This window comes from Apis dorsata, unplaced genomic scaffold (genome assembly GCF_000469605.1).
Source record: "Apis dorsata unplaced genomic scaffold, Apis dorsata 1.3 scaffold_293, whole genome shotgun sequence".
NCBI lineage: Eukaryota > Metazoa > Arthropoda > Insecta > Hymenoptera > Apidae > Apis > Apis dorsata.
The window spans coordinates 551,502-560,125 of NW_006263568.1; the positions used below are offsets into that span (position 1 = coordinate 551,502).

General features: G+C 25.9%; 1 protein-coding gene and 1 long non-coding RNA gene across 12 annotated transcripts in view; both read left to right on the plus strand.

Moving 5' to 3' along the window:
- The window catches only part of LOC102670810 (potassium channel subfamily T member 2), a 152,960-nt gene that overhangs the window by 93,856 nt on the left and 50,480 nt on the right, over positions 1-8,624 (plus strand). The window lies entirely within an intron of this gene.
- On the plus strand, positions 805-2,306 carry LOC116185825. Its single transcript, XR_004150732.1, has 3 exons — positions 805-1,052; positions 1,249-1,580; positions 2,239-2,306. It is a non-coding gene; the product is annotated as an uncharacterized LOC116185825 (long non-coding RNA).

The window sequence follows — 8,624 nt, forward strand, 5'->3', positions numbered from 1 at the left end:
AAAAATATTGAAAAAGCGATCATATTCGAAGAGGGATTTTTTAAAATATAATAAAAAATTTACAGATTATCACAACAGCTCATTTAAAATAAATATCAGTTACGTTGACAAAGTATTCCATTTCTTTCATTTTTATATGAAATTCCTCATGGCTATTTATCCACTTTTAAATTGGTTAAGTTGATTCGTCACATTTTTTCAAATGTCTTCTCTCTTTCGTTTCATTCAAATTTTCTTCAAGACAACTTGACCCTGTAATAAGTTGTAAAATATAAATATAAAAAGGAAATTTGATTTTGGAAAATATTAAATTTCATATCTGTAAAATAATTATTTCGAAAGAAATTTGTTCTCTCGAAAATTTTTGCAAAACAATTTATTTCTTCTAAATAATAAAAATCCATATTAACATCAACTTCTCCATAAAAATTCAAATACCAAAGTTCAAATTTTGTGCAAAAGAATTATTGAAACTTCCATTATCAACATTGATCTCCATAAATTATTCATCATCATTAATCCTATAATATCTTCTTGATCGTTTCTTGATGCATTTCATTTAAGGATTAAGTATGTACACACGTGTAAATGTTTTGCAATAACACAGAAAATGTATTATCTTAATTACAACGAGGTATTGTGTAACACTTTCGACGTAACACATTCGCTCACCATCCAGCTAATTTATTTGCTCACGAGCCAATGCCATCGCACGCATCATATTCAACCAGCCAATGCTCTGCATTTTTCTATCCTTCTTCGTGCAATGATCGCGCAGATGCCATAACCAAGATAACGCGCTGTGTTATTTTTATAGTTGTTCGTGAGGGAATGCGACACGAGCCAGTGTAACATGTGTAACGGAAAAAATAGTGGAAAAAAAACTGTGCAAAATTGAAAAATAGGATTCTAAAAGAATTGATTATAATTTTTGTTATATTTCATTAAATTAGATATTGTGATTAAAAACGGAATGATTTTAAGGAAAATCGTTTTAAAATTTTCAGAATTTTAATTGTGATTGCTATGATATTAAAGGATTTCTAAACGTTGTGGGATGTGAATATGATGAAATATTTTGAAAATGAAAAAGTTTATATTCGATGATTATTATTAAGTGCTTTTAAGGATTTTTTATTGTAACAATTGATTTGTTATTGAATAAATTTTTCAATAAAATTGTTATTTTATTTTAATTTTTAAAAATTGCCAACATTCATAATTAACAATTTTTATATCTTCATACAGGATCGAATTCAATATTGTATTATCTCAAATATTAAATCATAAAATCGAAACTAACAAAAAAAAAAAAGATGGTGAATACTATCGTTACACGTATTGCAATATCGAAAAACCCTTGACATTTGAATACTGGGTCAGAGTTTAGGTAGGAATATAATCTTTTGAATAAAATTGGTCTATCGAATCCTCGTTCCCCTTTATCACGTTATTTAACTCTGTTAACTTCAATTAATAAATACAGAGAAAAATTTCCTCATTTCGTTTCTTTATTGAAATCGGATAAGAGTGAGAGATTGAGTTCTTAAATATACATAATTCCAGTATAATTTATTCCGGTAAAGTTTTTAGTTGAAGAAAATTTTTTTTATAAAAATAATCGATTACCATGCAAATGGAAAATTTATTAAATTGAATTTAACAAATAAATTTAATAAAACCATAAAATTCCAGGCAGGATTATATTTTTTTAATCAGATTATCAACAATTGATTTAGAAAATAATTTATTAATTATCTAGAATATCATATAATGATATCAAGAAAAGAATTATATATTTATTTTATCTTTCAGTATAAGTTGAAAATTTTAATTTACATCAACTTTCATAATTCATTGATATGTCGTTTATATAATTCCATGCGTATTCTACTATTAATTTTTCTCGATATTTTATTTAAAAATACAATTAATTTTAGCTTCCAATAAGCATATTCAATTTTTGATGAAAAATTTACAAAAAAAGAAAAAATTAAAATTTTTATCAAAATCCTTTCAGAAGATAAAGAAAATCGTGCTATTGAAATACCCTTTTGATTTATCCCAATATCTCAATCGGTTGCCAAGATATAAGAATTCAAAGTTTCCATAGTGTTTAAAACAGTATACAGATCATGAATACGTCCACGATCCAAAATTTAATCTTTCATTTTATCCTAGAGATGAATATTATGTTCTTTCAGAAATTATGTCTCTCACTTGTTTAGTTTGATGTAGATTAATAGAATGAGTATGAGTAAGAAATCCGATAAATAACAAAGACGGAGATAATAAGCGAAATTAAAAATTATCTTTTTGTTTACACGATGATATCTAGAGAACTAAAAATCGTATTGGGATAAATGAAAATGCGTTTTGAAGAGTAAGATTTCCTGCTTTTAACAATCTCTCATTTGTTGATCAGAAATAATTATCCTCGGAGTTATAGTTGTTTAAACTTTTTGTAATTTTAATAGAGTTCAGTTGACTTTAAAAGAGAAAGCAAATGATTAAAAATTACTCTTCTTTTTACACGATGATATCTTAAGAACGGGAAGTAATATCGAGATAAATGAAAATACATTTTAAAGGATAAGATTCTGCGCTTCTAATGATCTCTCATTCATTGATCGAAAATTATTATCTTCGGAATTAGAGCAATTTAAACTTCTTTAAATTTTAATGAAGTTTCGACGTTGCTTTCGCATTATTCGATTAAGGCATATACATTGACTTTTTTTCTTGGAATAGATATTAAATTCGCTTCTTATCGAATAGGCTAATGCCACGTAGAATGAGTTCGCGTATGAAACGACACGACAGAGTAAATTATCCGTTTCTTATTGAAACGTAATAGAGATTCTAAGAATAGAAGAGAACGTGGCAAAAAGAGAGCGCGACCAAAGTTCGTGGTGAAATTACAAATCGGTCAATGCGGTGCAAGGTTGCCGAGTTTTATTTATCTATATCGATAATGTCTATGCTATAGATTCTATTCATAGAATTCGAAGACACACGATATATAATTAACTTATACGAGACAGGTTATGAATAAGCATACGTGAAAGAAAATAATCACGTATTGAAAAATTAATCATGCGAGTTCCTATATATCGACTCGTGTCACTTTTCGTTACGCTTTTTGCTTCTGATTATAAATGAAGTATATCTGTGTAATGTATTCAGTTAACCAGTACTCAATCAATGCTGACTGAACGATTAGTTAGCGATTGTCGAACCATTTAAGATGGTTAATTTTGATTAAATTTATATATATATTTATATATAGAAAATAAAATATAAATTTTAATTGTATAAGAAATGACTCAAATATAAAATATTATTATTATTATTATTATTATTTTAAAAAAATATTAATTTTTTTATAAAAGAAAAATTATTGTCGTTATACTAACAGTGAAATATGTCAATAGTGTGACATTCTAAAAATTCTTAATGTCCTACAAGACTTCACGTTTTCGAGATTCGTTTGGACAACCTGAAATCTTAAAATCTTCTTTAGTGACATTCCAAATTCTCAGAATCTGCTTTGGTTGACATCAAAGTATCTTTGAACAAAGTCAACAGATTTCAAGATTATCATTCAGATTCAATAGTTTTTGGTGAGTTGTCATAATTCTGAAATGATCTCCATTTGAATACGTGATGTTATTGATTAAAATCATAACATATAAAATTTTTCTATTGAAATGTAATTCTTTTAATGCTGTAATATTTTTAAAAGTGTTTACTGTTCTCTCTAGCTTTCTGCCATGTAGTCGGTGTTTATATTTAATTTTATCATATTTTGCATATTTCACGTGCAATTTTGTATTATTATCCATTTATTTTACTTCGTTTTAATAAAATTGATAAAAATATTTCTCTTTTATATTGCTTTTACAACTTCATTTTTTTATAAAATTCTTTTTAATATATCAAATATATAAAAAAAATTAAATTGTAAATTATTTTAGTTTACTTTTATATAATATATGAAATTTTTATTTATTTATTTCTCTCTCTCTCTCTCTCTTTTTTTGAGAATTTTTAATTTTTTACTCATTGAGAGACATATTTCTCTTTATTATGAAATGTTTCTGTACGTACGTACGAAAATTTTAAAAAATATTAACAATTAAAATTTTTATCAAATATACATATCTTTCATCATATATTCATTATAATATATTTTAACTCATCTAATCTAAATAAAAAATTTTTTTTTAAAAAACATTTTTGAGGTTATGTCAAACATACATCTTATTAGCAAAAATAAAATGCATATTTATAATCAATTGTATATTTTCATATATAAATCTGACAAATCTAATAAATAATGAAACATTTTAATTTTACTATTAAATATCTTTATTATAATCTACTTATTACATGATTATTATTACCTACAGAGAGAACCATATTACCATCAGAGATCTACATTTTTTAGCATATCTATCTACATTTATCCAAACTTGTATTACTATTTTCAATATTTATCTACTCTCACAACTATTATTTGATATGAATACCAGTATGATTTTTGTGATTCTTTCGCGCGTGTAAAATTTTGACAAGCTCAATTTGACGCCTGGCTGCGTTTCTACCAGCGAATCGTGCGAACGATTGAAACAAGTAAATTCAGTTTAATTTAATCGTCGAAAACCACGCAGATATTCTTCGTTTCTTTGTGCGTTGACCGTTTTTAATTGGTTAACTGGATATTCTGTCATGTGTATTCGGTGATTTCAACCGAGTAACAATCGCGTTCATTTATCTCTATTTGCACGAAATCAAGGCATAAATATTTTTGGATAAATATTTGTGGATAAATATTTTTACGAACATTTGAAAATTGTTTTTGCTTGTTTTTTTTTTTTCATGTTTTTAGATTTTTTGTAAATTCTTGTATTATTGGCGAAATATTTGAATTAGAAATTTTGTTTTAAAAATTGATGAATTTTGGCGGAAAGTTAGGTTAGAATTTCAAAAAATTGTTTGGTAGTGAAATTTTTTTCAATATAGCTTAATTTTAAAAATTAAATTTACCAATTTTATTATATATATATTATTATTTATAGTTTAATAAATATTTTAGTTAAAAAAAGAGACGATGATAAAATAAGAAATATTTGTATTATTAAATATTTGTTTATAGGTGACAGCAAATCGAATTGTCAAAAGGAACCTAATAAAATAGATTGAAATTCTTGGAGGATTTTAAAATAATAGGATATTAATTGACAATAAAATAGATGTTTCATTAATATCTACTATTATTAATCTCTGAAAAAATCGTAATATATAATATAGCATACATTTTTTTAACATGATTTTTATTTATTAATAGATATAAATATTCCAATTTAATTTTAATTTTTTGAATCTTTTAATTAAGAATATTTATGCGTCTTCAAGAAAATAATATCGATATTTCATACGTATTAATTTATAATAAACCACCTGTTGCTTTATTTAAAATGGTTAAATAATAAATATAGATATTTACAAAATATATATATATGGAATTTGCAGTTCTAAAAGTAAAGAGACAATTTTGATAAGAATAATGAAACACAATAAAAATAAAATACTGATATTTAAGTATATTCAGATATTTATTAATATATGACAAAATTCTTAATTATATTTTTTATTTTATTATTAAATGATGCATACTTTCAAAAAATTATTTTATTACGTTCAATTGTACAGTTTTTGGTTAAAAAATTAAAATCGCTCACAATTTTCAATATTTATTTTAGTTATTTAGTTATCATTTGATAATGATAATATTTATTAATTATTATTATTATATTTATTTATATATATCAATTATTTTGTGTTTTCTTTATATATCAACATTTTTTATTCTAAAAAGTTTTGAATATGATATTTGAAATTGAAATATCACTTTTACACTATATTAGAAACTAATAAAAAAATAATAAGTATCTCAACATTTTTTCTTCGTACTTTTTTAAATTTTTAAACAATAAGAAATGAAGCTGGATTAAAGATTTCCTCCAGCTTTCCAAATATTATCAAAAACGAAAATCATTGCTCAATTTTTCAATAAAAAATTATCGATGAAAGATTAACCAAATCTCCAATTAAATTATTTTCAATTCTCTAAATCTCACTAAAAACGCTTAAAAATCTTAAAAATCATCGCCCAATTTTTTTTCCAAAAATAATTTACAATGATTCTTGATTTTTTGACTTTCGCATTGTTTTTATTCTCTATTTTTGCGAGGGCAAGGAACGAGCCATAACAGAGGAAAAAAGGTTTCGTGCAACGTTGCGGTAATAGCCCAGCTTTCTCCAACGTTGCACGTAACGGGCCGTAAACCCGTCGTACTAACGATTGCTAATGCCCTCGAGGTAAAGGAACGGTGTATACGAAACGACATCACGCGAGCCGGTACATAAGCCACGCCATGAGTGGATAGATGGAACGTCACAAGTCGAAACTTGGTGCTTCGTGTTCGTCTTGTCTTGAAAGCACTGTTTCCGATTCGCATTCGCGTCGTGGATTAACCAGCTACGGGCGACACGTTGGAATCCGGATCACGAGAAGAGAAGTGTGCGATACGCAGGAGTGTGCTTTGTTTTGAAACAATGAAGGTTTGGAAGACATACGTTAAATAGAAGATTAAAAGTTAAATTTGTATAGATATTATATAGTAATATTTTAGCATTGGATTCAAATTTGTTAAATTCTATTGGATCTGCTATTATCAATTATTAAAAAGAAAATTAGAATTTGATACGAAATTGATACGAATTGATATAGAATGAAAGTTTTAAATTTTAGGTTATATTGAAGTCGTTGCATCGTCTATTATTTTCAGTTGTTTTTAAATAATATTGAAAACAAAGCTAGGAACTGTGAAAATTGTAAAGTGGAGATTTATAACTATAAATCCTATTAGGCCTAGTGCAATGTGGAAAACAAAACTTGATTGCTTATAGATAAGGCTGAAAGCGAAGCTTGGGTCTCTGAAACTACTGGAGACTTGAGACTTGAGACTTTATGTTCTATTAGATTTACTATAAAGTTGAAACTTATGAAATTATTGAAGTGAAGACTTCAAATTTTAATCCAATTGGTCTTGTTACTTTGACTAATGTTCTTGGTTGCCTATAAGTAATACTGAGAACAATATTAGAACCTGCGAAATTAGTAGAGTGAAGATTTCAGATTTTAGATTGAACCTCTACAGTATTGGACCTTCACTGCCCGAGACTATCCGATGTTAACCGAACTCACCCGAGCTTTTGCCATTCTGAAACGTTCATAGAAGTGGAATGACGTTCCGAAATATTTCGAATAGAATTACGCATTACGTAATTATTATGGATTTTCATTCATATAAACAAAATTCCATTAATTAGAAAATTTAAATAAAAAATTTGAATTTATCTTTATGTGAGATAAATCTTTAAATCACTTTAAATCATTCTTTAATCAATTTATTATTTATTATTTCCAAAATAAAAATAAGCGAAGATTTAAATTTAATTTACATGAATTTTAAAGTAAATTTTTTTAATCATATTACATAGATGTATTATAATGTGAATAATATGTATGTGTATAAAACGATGTATCGTGTTTAATATCTCGAATGAATCAGTTTGCGCAACGATAGTTAGCGAGACGATAGGAATTAAACGCTTGTCCGAAACAGGCGTAGTAGACGCTATTATGAGCGTTTAAACCGATGCTGGACGAGAATGTTGCAATCTGAAGTGGAGTTGCGGACAGTCGAGTGGTAGGTATGTTTGGTAGTCTCATTGTTCTCGTTTCGAGTACTATGAATGATGTAAACTGTGAAATCTTGTTATTGGAAAAAGATTATGGTTATTCAACTGTGATTATTTAGCTTTTTTTTTCTTTTTTTGATATTTTAAGGTTATACTCAGTGGATAAGTAATATTTTGTGAGAATTGATTCAGTTGTTCCAATTATTAGTGGAAATTTAAATTTTACTTACTCATTTGTGGTTACTATAGTTTTAATAGCTTTTCTTTTTTAGTTTCTAGATGATCATAGTATTAATCATACCTTTTTCTAGAAAATTTATGATCAATTTCTATTTCCAATTCTAACGATCGATTTTAAGATATAAGTAGATTCTTTGCTCTAAATAGATATTAGAGGCCAGGGACACAAAGCCATTTTGTCATTTGTTTTTCTGCGTGCTCTTTTAATATTATAATATTCATTATTATATCACTATAACTTAATAACAATGAATCTAATTTCTGGTCTATAATCATAAAAATATACAGCTATTAGATATCAAAAAGACAATTAATAAACAAAAAGAGAAATTTAATTAAACTAAAATTCTCCTATTCTAATAATAGACAAACTAATCCATGTTTAATCACATTTAAAGCATATTTCATAATATATGCCCATTCATAAATAATAGAAACACAACTTTTTTAACATTTTCATTCCTAAATACATCAAAAACATTTCTAGATAACTTATCTAGATAAAATTAAAATCACTTAATTAAATTTTCATTTCTATTCAAAATCTATCAATGCTACATACATACATTTCATACGTTATCCTATCTCCAAAAAAAAAAAAAAAAAAAAAAAAA